Consider the following 13839-nt stretch of genomic DNA (forward strand, 5'->3'; position numbering starts at 1 on the left):
TTAAGAAAGAAGACCGGACGCTGAGGCTGGAAAACGCTGCAACAAGGAGGCTAGAGCGTGGAGAGACTCTCCAGGAATACAGAGTGAGAAGTTCCTTGTGTCCCCGGTAGTCAGCAAGTGCATGGAGCAGAGCATACCACAGCCAAACAGTTTTCCTTGTGGAGCCACCACAGACCCCATGGAAGCGTGGACCATCGAGAAAGCCATTGCAGCCCAGAAGCATCAGAAGAGCCCAGATAATACTGCGGAAAAAGGTATGCATGTGCGAAGGGAGGTGCAGAGGGCACAAAGCAATGCTGTAGATGTGGGGTGCAACGAAGAGAACAGAAGCTAAGGGTTGGGACCCCAACAGCAATCCAGGCCTCCAGTGTAATCACAGTCCCAGCACCTGGCAGGCTGGTATAAGCAGGTGGACCAAATACAGAAGGCCGCAATTGCAAGTCAGGGACCCGCACCCAAGGCTTCAAGCAACCATTGCAGTCACATCACCTAGCAAGCTAGTGTACCAGGTGGCCTAAAGTAAAGAGTCTGGGCCCCATAAAGTAGCAATGAGAATGGAGCCATTCTCTTGGCACTTTTGAAGGAGTTGAAAAGAAGGCAGGGGAAGGGAGTCATTCCCCCAGTATTTGTGAACACTATACAACGGCCATGAGAAGGGAGAAATTCTCTTGGTCATTTAGAGGTTTATTTTTGCACCAGTTATTGAGCTTAATTTTAAAAACTGCAGAAGAACTTTTTGAATCACACATTCAGAAACAGATCCCCATTCACTTTAGTATGAGGTACTAGTATAAGGGTTGGAAATAGGTTTTGACATTACTGACCTTTCTTTGAACATCCTGACAGATCCCTTAGATATTCATTTGAGGCAGGGAAACCCCTCTTAGTATTAGGGCTAGACAGGCATTTCCCAACCCTCATTTATTTAATAAAAGTATCTAGCAATCAATGCAATCACTGTCAATCCCTTACTCCTACACCCTCACATTACATTCTAACAGATGCATTGAATTTTTACAGTCATCTACCTTGAAGTGCTACACATGAACCAGGCTTTTGGAATTCAAAAAGACTATCAAAAGACTATCAAAAGACAGCTAATCGGGACGTGGCTATGCCGACGCTCTTTGACTAGCCTATCTGTGAAGCCCAAGCAACGTGAAGCATTTGCTGGCCTAAATGCCTCGTTCCAGCGAATGAATCGTGGATCCGGGAGCTAAAGACAAGAGGAACTGTGGGATGCAGGCAGAGACTTATCCTCGCCCTCGGGACGAGATCACTCCTTATAAGGCTCTTTGCACTTCCAAGACGGTGCCAGCTGGGGATACTCTTCCCGCCAGCCAATCTCCCCCTCCACCCCTCCCTAAGCCTGCTGGTCTCCTATTGGGGCTGCACGGGTTGAGGGCCGGTCTGCCTGCGGCGGGAGGAGGAGGAAACTGCTGTGCCTGTGGATTTTCCCAGAAGACCTTCACATGTTTGGGCCTCTCCCACGGACAGAGCTCTGTCTGACACACTTTCCAGCCTGCCATCAACACTGTGCTGCTTATCCTACCTTTCAAGGAGGGAGCAGCAAGGCGTCTCCATTATTGCACAGCTGGTATCCAGCAGGAGAGGAATCCAGAGGCCGGGACCGGGCCTAGAGGTGCTGGTGAGCGAGGGACCCAAAGGCTGCTGAGGGCGAAAGGATACCGGGCACGGCCTAGTTCTCTGGATGCCGGGTCTAGACCAGCCCGCTAAAGGCAGGGGGCGGAGGGGGTTAATCTGCAAGCAACATGCCACAGCCATATTCTGCAACTCCGCTAGATGTCAACCAACATCCCCGTATTGCACACCAACATCCCCGTATTGCGCTCCAGCCTCCTCCACCTCACAACGCAGTAGGGGCACCTAAAACGTTGCTCTGGCATAAGCGTAAATATGTCCAAGCAGACTCAGGGAGGTTGAAGACCGTGAAACAGAACATTCTGCATTGGTGGCAGAGCTGCAACACCGGATCCAGGCTCTATAGTGGAAAAGCGAGGCCCCATGAGAACAAGCAGGACAACTTAGAAATTAAAGGGGTTTCCCCTCCTTCGATTTCGGATCAAGCCTTGGGGGACTACATAGGGGACCTCTTTCAAACGCTCCTACCACACCAAGACAAAACTATGCTACTCCTGGAACACACTCATCGACTCTGAACCCGTAGGGGTTTGTCTTCGGACATCCCCCAGATGTCATCACACAGGTCCACTGTCAAAATCAAGCAGGAAATTATGTTGGCAAGCCGCACTCAGTGAATTAACCTTCCAGGGGGCTACCTTGCAAATTTTCCAGGACCTCGCCACCACAACAATACAGGAGAGGAGAGCACTCGGGCCACCGAAATCATTCATACAGGATCAAATATCGCTGACTGTTCCCTGCTGCGCTGCAGTTCACAATGGAAGGTATGACGCAAACCGCCAGTTCCCCGAGGCCGAAGAGATAATGAGGCATGTCCACTCAGAAAAAGGCCGGGCCTCACTCACGAGACAGCACATACCAGTAAAAAGATACCCTTAAGTCAAAACGCAACACTTGGGCGAAAGTGGCCAGAGGGCGGAAGCCAGAGTCGTTCCCGCGTTAGGGCGGAGCCTTGGACTCTAGGCAAAGAACCTTCTACATTCAGCCCTTCCACAAGCATGCCAGCAATGTTCTTCAAGCACCCATGAAGGATATGACTTCACATGGCATATGCCAGGCCATAAGTGTAAGGTCACTTGGATGCCAGTGGGGCACGTTGCCCCTTTCTTTGTTTTGTTATTTGGTTCCGTATTAAAGTTTGGTTCACTCAGTTAAAAATCCTGGTTCCGGCATGGAACCATGGTGAAAGTGAAGATCACCTGACCTCCCCACCCCCCTCCGCCCCGGGAGAACCTGATGGGACACCCCTAACCCATCAGAAGTTGAACTTCATCTTACTCAACGTCAAAGACTTAAATGCCCCAGCGAAGCGGAAATCTATCTTACGACGTCTGAAAGACAAAGGGTTCTGTAATATTCTTACAAGAGACTCACCTAACACCAGCTGGCTTGGTCAGTCTACGAAACAGGGAATTCAAAAAGCAATTCTTTGCCTCAAGTGGTTCGAAAAGAGGGGGGGGGGGGGGACCAGCAGTCCTCCTGGTGAAGGGAATTCCATTCACAGAATCGGAGACATATGGTCCAGAGGGACACGTCACAGGGGTGAAAGGTATGTTATGGGGCCAGCAGTATATCTGTACTTCGGTGTAAGCACCGAATGTGGGGCAAGAGACCTTTCAGGAATTGGAATTGCTCCCCTTCCTTGAGGGACAAGTAATAATTGGGTGACACTTTAAGGGGTTCCTGATCCTCTGATTAACAAACCGCACCAACCTACCTACCTCCAGAGACTTTAAAATTGCCCTGGGCTTGCTACACCTGTTTAAGGCTCTGGGGGTGGTCGACACCAAGTGTTGCATCTGGGTGAGAAGGACCTCTCTTTTCCCACATACGCTGCCCTTCCTCCTGAATAGACCTACTCCTGGCCACCCGTCACCTTATGTTGTGCATTGATGAGGTATCCATAGAAACGAGAGTGCTTTCAGATCATACCCATGCTCTGCTAACAGTCCGAATATTTAAACCAGGCCGCCCGACCCCCTCAGACCTCAGTGGCGTTTGTATGATCCATTTTAAATGAAATGGCACTTAGGAATGGGATCGCCAAGGCCATTGAGAGCTATTTCGGAGAGACCCCCAGAGCTGCCATCCTCAGCAATCACTTGGAAGGCCATGAAGGAGGTAGTTAGGGGGGAGTTTATAGCCCATCTGGCAGCGTATTGGAAACTTAAAATAGAGAAACGCACCCAGTTCGAGAAGGAATTCGCGGCAGCAGAAGGAAAGCACAAAAAGGGTTGGTCTCTTAAAATTCTCTGCAGTACAGGTTGCCCGGAATAAATTAGAAGCCCTTTATGCCGAAGAAACAGCTCAGCCTTTGCTTACCACGAAGCAGGGATATTACACCAAGGGTAACAAACCAACAAGCTCTTGGTCAGAAAGCTGGTGAAAGCTAAATGACAGAACATAATAGTGGGCCTTCGTGATGCAAGGGGTGTAGTTCAATATACAGAAGACTCCAAATTACAGTAAGCAGCACCCCATTTGGTTGAAACCATGTCGACACCGAGTGCTGACGGAACAGAAACAGTACATCGACGAAGCCAAACTCCATCACCTTACAAGGACCAATAGGGAGGTCTTAGAAGCTCAAATAACGATGGAGGAAGAAGATGTTGTGATTAAAGCATTGAAGGCCCTTGTCTGATGGATGATTTTCAACCTGTTTTTATAAATTGTGCCAGGCCCAATTTCGACCCCTCTGCCCCCTAACGTCCCTCCTTAATTCTTTCCGTCAGACGGGCTGTATTACTACCCATCCCCTGTCTAAGCAAATCTCTGACTATAATCATTGAAGCTGGGAAAAGACCCAAGAGACTGCCTCCTATAGGCCTATCTCCTTGCTCAATATAGATGCCAACATCTACTCCAGAGTATTAGATAACCAACTGGCCTTGGTTCTTCCTAAATTTATTAATCTAGACCAAATGGGTTTCATCTTGGGTAGAATAACTGGGGACAATATCCGTCGCGCACTGAATTTAGTGGAATTGGCTACCACAACACTAAGTTGCTCTATTGGTGTTGGAAGCTACGCAATAATCCCCCTTCCCCCCCGATTGAAGGAATTCAAATAGGCCAAATTTAGCAAGTAGCACTTTGTGCGTATGATGCGCTTCTCACTTTGACTGGACTTCCGACCTTCACTAATGCACTCCGAGAATTACTCTTTTGGGCGGGTAGCAGTGTTTGAGATTAACTTTGGTAAATCTCTAGCCTTTGTGGGTGGAGCTTGCTAGAGAGGAGGTACTCCCTCTTTAACCACTTTGCCCTGTTAAGTGGAATAGGAAGCCTGTAGAATACCTAGGGGTCTGTATTACAGCCTCCCCAAGGGAGTTGTATATGACTCATTTTCTGCCCCTTTTTAAGGAACTGTAAGCAGAAGGTGGTTATTCCACGGATCACACCCAGTAAAATGAGTCTACTCTCCGGTTCCTTTATTACTGTACGACTACCAGTGGCAGTCCCGCAGAAACCCCTCGCTGATTGCAACAAAAATAGTTTTGGTTTATATGTCGGGGTAAGAAAGCCATGATACCTAAGAAGGTAATGATGGGAAATGCCAGGTTGGGAGGAATGGGGGTCCTGTATTTGCGCAAATACTATGTGGCGGCACAAGTAGTGCACTTCTGAGCTTAGCTCACGCCTGAGGCCCCACCCCAGATGGGTTGACATCGAACAATCCAAATTGCTGCTCCCTCTCCAATCCTTACCATATACCCCCCCAGTTAGCCTGTAAACATTGGCCCATGCTATTCTCTTCTACGAAACTCACAATAAAAATATTGGAACAAGGTAATGCAGCTAAAGGGGATCCCCAGGGGTATGGACCCATTTACTTTGATTTTCCACAATCCTTTCTTTGCCCTGGGCCTGGAGCCTGAGGAATTTGGGAACTGGACAATAGAGGGTCTACAATTCGTCACAACTGTTAGTGGATGGTCGCCACACACCTTTGAAGACTAAGGGGCCGATTCAGCCGACTAAGACGGATAGATTCTCCCATTCCCAACTTCACCATTGGCTCATGCACCCACCGACTAGAAAAGGGGCATGCGTCACCCCGGTCCAATTGAACACACTTTAGATGAGGAATGAATGGGGGCCCATTTCCCAGATATACCGGCTTCTGCAGGACGACATGCTTTCTAGCTAAGTACATGTCACGCGGTTAAGGAATAAACTTGTGTGGATATTTGGACAAGGAACTGTCCCTCCTCAAGATGTGTCTCAAATAACGCATGTGGCCTTAAACGTATGCTGCCGGGTACCATCCTCCGGTGCAACTACACCATTCATAACGCGTTGGACCCAATGTGTTGGTGGAAATTTAGGATGCAGGGCACATGACATGTATTACTCACCGTAATAGCATTTGATTGTATCTGCTTAGATGCACATGCTGTGCATATGGTCCGACATCCAGTGGTAACCGCAGAGTATTGCATCTTGTCTTTCGTGGACCGAAAGGGGACGTCGACATAGCCGTGTCTAACACTATCCCTATCGTGACGTGTAGTGTACCCAAAATCCTTCACGTGCCGAGGTCCATCCGATTGTATTTTTTCTGCCATGAGGGAGCCCAAAGCTATTGTGAGTGAATACATGAAGATAGAGAGAAAGTAATAGGACGCCCATGTTCCTTCCACCCCGAGCGGGGAGGGCACATGTGAATCTAAGCAGATACAATCATCAGAAAAGCTATTACAGTGAGTAATGCATGGCTTCTGATGCTTTTTAAACTGCTTAGAATCTCATGCTGTGAATAGACTAGTGAGCAGTACCTGGAGATGGAGGTGGGTTATGAGAAGGAACAGTAGAGAAAAGATGTCTTAATACTGCTTGTCCCACCCGAGAGTCAGTTCTACAATGAGTGTATAGGCAATAGTGCTTTGTAAAGGTGTGTACAGAACTCCAGGTTGCCGCTTTGCAAATGGACCCTAGGGGAACATTTGCAATGAATGTTATGGAAGTCCCAGTGCCCCGAATAGAGTGCGCTCTAGGCTTGAAGGGCAGTTCTCTCTTAGCAAGATTGTAACAGTGTGATTCATTTGACAATCCACCTTGAGATAGCTGATTTAGAGACAGGATCCCCTTCTCTGCCAGCTGCAACAAACAATTGGTTTGTTTTTCTCAGTGGTTTCATTCTTTCCAGGTATAACATGACTGTCCTGCGCACATCTATTGTGTGTAGGCTTCTTTTGCCCATGCTATTGGGATTCTGGAAGAAAGCGGGTAGTTCGATCGATTGGTTCACATGGAACTTGAATTTAGGTGCAAATCTGGGATGAGTGCACAGAACTACCTTATCCCTGTGGACTAACAAAAGGGTCTAGAACAGAAAGGGCCTGTAGTTTGCTAACTGAAGAAATGATGGAGGCAATGAAAAGGTAATAACTTGTGTTTATTACCAGCGAGCCCACCGGAACAACCACTACTCAGGCTGCCATTTTCTCTAACGGTCGCTGCCGTCACGCGACCTCTCCTAGAATCATAACACAGAGGAGAGGCTTGCGCGACGGCACGCACACAGACTTACTATTCTCAACATATCTTCCCCCTTATGAGAACAAATTTACCCCAACATAGATTATACTTTATGTTGGGGTGAATTTAATAACCAAGTATAATATAATAACATTGCAAAATATATTTTTTTTTAAAAACAAACATATGTAACAAACTTAAAGCCTTTAAAGGTATACAAACAAGTATTGAGATCTCACATTTTTCATAACACAAAGTGTTTGTAATTCATGACAGTCTTTCATCCATGCTGGTTTAAATCTCAGCCTACAAAAAATAACTTTTCTTCATTCCCATTAGCTTCCTTATTTGGTTGCCCTGTTTTCTTCACTCTTTCCTTCACTCCATACACTTTCGCAATTCTTCCTTTTGACCATACTTGTCCTCCCTCCAAAATCACTGCCGACTTTTTGACCAACAATATTTTCTTGGGCCCCAAATATTTACTTTCATAACCTTTGTTTACCAATCTGGGATTCTTTACGTACACCCACTCTCCCACATTCCATTCACGTTCTTTTACGAGCATTGAAATCCACTGTACTCTTTTCTTGACTGGCATTTACGAGTCATTACTTGTTCCCTATCCACATGGACCACTTTGGCACTCCCTAACTACCCTGTACACAATTTAGTCCCTGGTTCTCTACTCTTCAGAGATACAAAAGGTGATACTCCTGTCACTGAATGTGGGGTGGTTACATAACGCAAATTCAACACCTCTCTCCACGGTTGCCCCCCTCTCATTGCTAACGGCAACCCTTCCTTCAACCATCGGTTGACCCTCTCCACAAGACCATTCGCTCTTGGGTGATACGCCGTTTTGATGTGTCTTATGCCATAACTACTGAGAAACCTTTTCATAGCTTCTGACACAAACTGAACCGCATTGTCTGAAACAATTTCCATTGGTACCCCTTCTTTAAAAAACACTTTCTCCAAAAAGGTTATCAATTCTTTAGCCGTCACTTCCTTGACCGCCTCCCACTCGACCCATTTTGAATAAAAATCAATTAGCACAAACAAGAACCTTAGACCTCCTCCTAATCCCTTTATAGGACCCATGATATCCACTGCAACTTTGGACCAAGGTTGAATGGGAACAGCATTAGAACTCATTGGAGTCTCACGTACAACTATGGTTTTGTCACTCGTCTGGCAGATCATACAATCTTTCACCCACTTCAGTCATTTTGTCAATCCATGGCCACCAATAATTCTGACGCAGTTTTCTTTTCATAGCTCCTTCCCCCGGGTGACCCTCAAGTTCTAGCAACTTTGACCTGACACACTCAGGAGGAACAATACACCGCCCTCTCCTTAATTTTTCATCACAAATGTTTAATTCTTCCTTGAGCTCCCACCATACGTCAAATTTCCTTTCCAAAGTTCTCTTTTAGGGCCATCCTTTCACTGTCCACTCCTTGACTAACTAGTTCTTAATCACCTTCTTCTCCCTGTGACCATATTTCCTGACTTACTGCTTCCATTACCTCTGCAACTACATATTCTTCCATTCTACCCACATCATCTTCAACTTCAGTAACCTCCATTGGCAATCTGGATAGGCAGTCTGCCACTAGATTTCTTTCGTGGAAGAAAACTCACCTCAAAATTATATGCATGCAGTCCTAGACCCCATCGACTTATCCTGGGTGAACCTAAAGCCCATCTCCCACTTTCAAATAATTGTACTAGAGGCTTGTGGTCAGATCTAACAACAAACTGCCTGCCCCACACAAAGTACTTAAAGTGCATAATGGCCCAAAACATAGCCAAAGTCTTTCAATAACTGAGTATTTCGACTCTGCTCCCTTCAATGCCCTAGATGCAAATTCAATTACTCTTTCTCTCTTATCCTTGTCATATTGCACTAATGTGGCTCCCAGACCCAGTATACTTGCGTCTACCACCAATACTGTCTTATCTAAACTTATCTAGACTAAAACCGAAACAATAAGACAAACGACTCAAAAAAAGGACATTGACAAACCCATAGAACGACAGAAGTACTCCGAGCACCAGTAGGGCTGACGCTGGACACAGGGGTCCACCCGCGAGACCCAGGGAGACGGAGGCAACAACTCCAGCCAACCCTTACCATCCCCCACCGCCCGTACAGCCACAACTAGGTACCACAGGGCTGTGGAACGGACGAGATACCACCAATCACCCCACAATCGGAAGTATGGACACTAGCAGCTGCGCTAATCATGTGGGGGGGGGGGGGGGGGGGGTGAGGTGCATGCAAAGTTATTAAGGGAGCGGGCGGAGGGGACAGCTAAATCCTCAAACGGCCTTGAATGCAAAAACGGGGACATACCTCCTGAGGAACAGGGCGTACAAGCATCCCGTCGTGTAAGATTACACGAGCCCATCTGGCTCAATCCAGGATAGAGATACTAACTAACCAATACCACTAACAATTTCCTTCTCTGCATACACCTCTCAAACTCCAAATCAAACACAACCACAAACCTCTAGCGCAGCAAACCGCAAGAACTTCACTACACTGCAACAACAAAACAAAACACACAGACTCGCACATCAGCACACGACGACTACCGGCAGCCTACACCCCAGGCCCAGCCGACGGAATCACCGGGCTGAAGCTGCCAACAGCACATCACTGCAATCTTGCACTCTTCCAGCCTCCACCCACTAACCCACCCCTCCCTCTTTCAGAGCCGCCAGGGGACCACTCCGATGGTGATAGTGCACGGTACAAATGACCTTTAACATTATTATCATATGGATCAAACTTTCCAATTGAGGGAGCTTCACTAATCGCTTCCTTAATGTTTTTAAATGCTGCATCACACTGAAGACCATTCAAACTTGGCTCCCTTTTTGAGAATCATCCTTATGGGAGTTTCAACCATAGCAAAATCTCCAACAAACCTATGATAGTATTCAGCAAGACCCAAAAAGGACCTCACTTGATCCATGTTAGACGGTATTGGTGCACTCTTTACTGCATCCACCAAACTTTTCTTAGGTTTCACTCCAGACTCATCAATTTCATCCCCAAGGTATTCCACCCTCTGAACTGCAATCTTGCACATCTCTCCTTACTGTCAAACCTGCTTCAGACAGTTTACTCAAAACTTTGGTTAAAATCTCATCATTCTCAGATACACTACTAGCATATATTAGCACATCATCCTGAAACACTATTGTCTTTTTTATCCCTTCTAAGACAGTGCCATCACTCACTGAAACACCAAAGCTGTTGAGGCTAGCCCAAACGGCATTCTGCAATATTGGAAAGTGCCAAATGGCGTTATGAACGCAGCCAGATGTTGGCATCCTTCCCTCAATGGAATTTGGTGAGATGCTTGAGAGGTCGATCACTGAAAACACTTTGGCACCTTTAAGAATTGATAATGTCTCCCAATTATCGGCAACGGATGTCTGTCAACAAGTATGATCCTGTTGACATCTCTCATGTCTACACAGTCTCATCTGTCCATTTGGTTTCGCGGCCACTACAATAGGAGATAGCCATTCCGAGCTCTCACAATGGTCTTTGATTCCTTTCTGCAGTAGAGTCTCAATTTCTGTTTTCAATTTCTCTCTCAGCTCATGGAGTACCAGTCTCACTTTACGGATTCTTGGTATAGCTCCATCTTTTAACCATATTTCATGCTCAAATCCTTTGAGCATTCCTCTCTAAACACCATCCCAAATTCTTTTTCCCACTTGTCCTTTCCTTCCGCAACTGTGACAGACCCCCTCTGCATTTGCTTGGATTCGAATGCCTAGTTTGTGTTGCTCACCCCATCCTAAAAGGGAAGAACCTTCTTGAGTTACATATATTTCTGACTCGCAACTTCTTCCTTTGTACTTGACGATTGCCTGGAACTTCCCCAGCACTTCAATTTTGACATTGCCATACGCATACGGTTCTATGCTATGTTGTTTCAGTTCAATGAGCGAGCCCTGCAGACAGCTCTCATATGTTCTTTTAGATATTAGAGTACAAGGTGAGCAACTATCCACCTTTAGTGTCACGACTCTTCCATTTATCATAAATACATCAGTGGGAGTGCCTCCTTTATTCGATACTTCTGCTATCTCCAACACATGCTTGCTCTGATTTCCTTGAACTGTGCTCATATCCTCCACTTGTTCGGGAACTCTTGCTCCCATTTCAATGTACTGCACTTGACTTGAATCTCGGCAAACTCTTGCAAAATGTCCTCTTTTCTTGCATTTTAAACATGAAATGTTTCTCGCTGGACAGAATGCACTCGTGGAAATATGCGGATTGCTGCCACACTTATAACACTTGGTCTCTTTATTCATTGTCATTCTCCTGAAACTTTTTACTGCTGCCACTTCTCGCTTTTCTCCTTTCATAGTCGACATATATTATGAGTCTGCTCCATTCCTCTGGCAGTCTCCACTGCTACTTCAAGCGACATCTTTTGTCAGTAACCTCTCTTGAATCTTCATGTTATTAGTACAATGTACTAACTGGTCTCTTATCAGTGAGTCCGTTAACTGACCAAACTCACGTGTGGCTCAAAGATCTTAATGATGCTATAAAGTTCTCTACCGGTTCACAAACATCTTGTGTTCTCTGAAAGAACTTATGCCTTTCAAATGTTATGTTCTTTGCTTCAAAATGAATTTCCAGTTTCTTTTCAGCCAGGGTATACTGATCCACCTCCCCTTGACCTTCTTGTGGAGGTTGTGGCAACCCATCACAGACACTACGAACCTCTGTGCCTAGATTGTGCAAAAGTATTGCTTCTTTTCTCGCAGCAGCAAACTTATCTCCAACTGCTACCAGGTAAGTGTCAAAAAGTTTTTTCCATCTGTCCCTCCTTATAGGTGGGACTCCTGGTTCCATTAAGAAAGGTGGAGGTGGGGCCATGCTTGCTGCAGCCATTCTTAAATACTTAAAATTAAGTCACTTTTTCAACCTTTGCTGTTTTTATTTTACTTAGTGCACTACTCTTCCCTCTTCTGGAGCAGTATATTCTGTTAATATATCTCCTTTCACTGCATTTCCTTACACAGCTCACAATGCTTTCTTCTGTGTAGTCTTTGACGTGGACTTTCACCTTGCGGCAGCGTTTTTATGTAGCTCAAAAGTTTATTTACTTTCTTTATACTGCGAGGCAATTGGACTTTTATTTTCAAAAATAAGGCGTGCCAAGGGGCGTGGCTTTCGTGGATACTTCTCTGCACACAACATTGCTGTTGCGTTAGGAAGGATTGCCCCTTTTATTTTCCAGCCCGGACTCCTCCCGGCTCTCCCAGTGCCCCTCCTCACCTGACAAGCATCGAAGGACGGAAAACGGGGACGGAGTTCCTGGGCAGCTTCTCTTCCCGAACAACAAGATGGCAGCAGTCCCCGCCGGCGCCTCACACTGCTCTCACTCCCTGGATCTGGGAGGCGCAGGAGACGCCGGAACCCACCAGTGTCCGATGACCTGGGCGGGCGCCTCTGTCCTGCTGCAGATTGTAATCTGTCGCAGGCTCGCCACAAGGCTTTACTCTTCGTCACCAAATGTGAAGAAATTGAGGCAATAAAAAGGTAATAACTTGTGTTTATTACCAGCGAGCCCGCCGGAACAACCACTACTCAGGCTTCCATTTTCTCCAACGGTCGCTGCCGTCACGCGACCCCCCCCCCTCTCCTAGAATCATAACACTGAGTAGAGGCTCGCGTGAGCAGACTTACTATTCTCAACACTAACCCTTATAATAGAAGTGATGGCCGTCTTGTAAGTATGGTCTTTTAGACTTACTTTATGCATTGGGATCTAAATGTGGTTTTAACCAGACTCATGGGATCTGGGCTTTGAGCCATCCAGGATCTGGATGAGAAATTGGGGGGGGATCGATTCTCTTGACCCCTTCCATAAAGGCCTTAATAACCAGTATTTTCCACCATAACACTTTCTGTTGTGACATGGTGTAGGCTGAGAGCAGCAAGATGAACCTTTAGGGAATTGAAGACCAGTCCTGCGTCCAATAAATGGGTTAGGTACAGCACAATGTGTGTGGGTGAGCAATTGATGGGATTGACGCCCTTGGCATTTCACCAGATGACAATGCATTTCCATTTACTGCAATAGCGGGCGTTAGGTTTCCTAGCTTCCCTGAGAATGTCCATGCATCTCTGAGGGAGCTGATGGTGTCCAAACTCTGACCTCAGGAGCCAGGCAGCTAAGTTCAGAGTATGGGGGCATGGGTGTAGGGTAATCCCCCCCCCACTGTCCCGAGACAAAATGTTGTAGGGGCTGGGTAGTTTTACTGGTGGGGAGAGGGACATTTCCATTAGATGAGCGAACCAGGGTTGGCGGGCCCACATGGGGCTACCAATATCATGGTGACTGGTTCCTGGTCCATCTTGTGCACTATCTTGTTGAGATGGCGGAGTCCCTTAGTGTGGGGGAGGTGAGGGTACATAAACAAATTTCCCTGACCATGTTATCCAGAGTCCATTCCCCTTGAAGCAGTTCTGGGGGTACCTGGAGGCGTAGTCTTGGAATTGGGCATTCTGAGTTGCGAACAAGTTGAACACTGGGAAGCCCCATTCTGCGAAGACAATGTCTTCGTGCAGACGCCATTCGTATTCTACGGGCAGTGGGAAAACTCTGCTGAGCACACCTGCCAGAAGATGGAGTTCCCCGG

The 13839-nt window shown here is 46.7% G+C and overlaps 1 protein-coding gene across 1 annotated transcript in view; it reads right to left on the reverse strand.

The window, feature by feature from the left end:
• Positions 1-13839, reverse strand: part of EIF3H (eukaryotic translation initiation factor 3 subunit H) — a 434278-nt gene that overhangs the window by 1160 nt on the left and 419279 nt on the right. The window lies entirely within an intron of this gene.

This window comes from Ambystoma mexicanum, chromosome 5q (assembly GCF_040938575.1).
Source record: "Ambystoma mexicanum isolate Mex_15411 chromosome 5q, UKY_AmexF1_1, whole genome shotgun sequence".
Taxonomy (NCBI): domain Eukaryota; kingdom Metazoa; phylum Chordata; class Amphibia; order Caudata; family Ambystomatidae; genus Ambystoma; species Ambystoma mexicanum.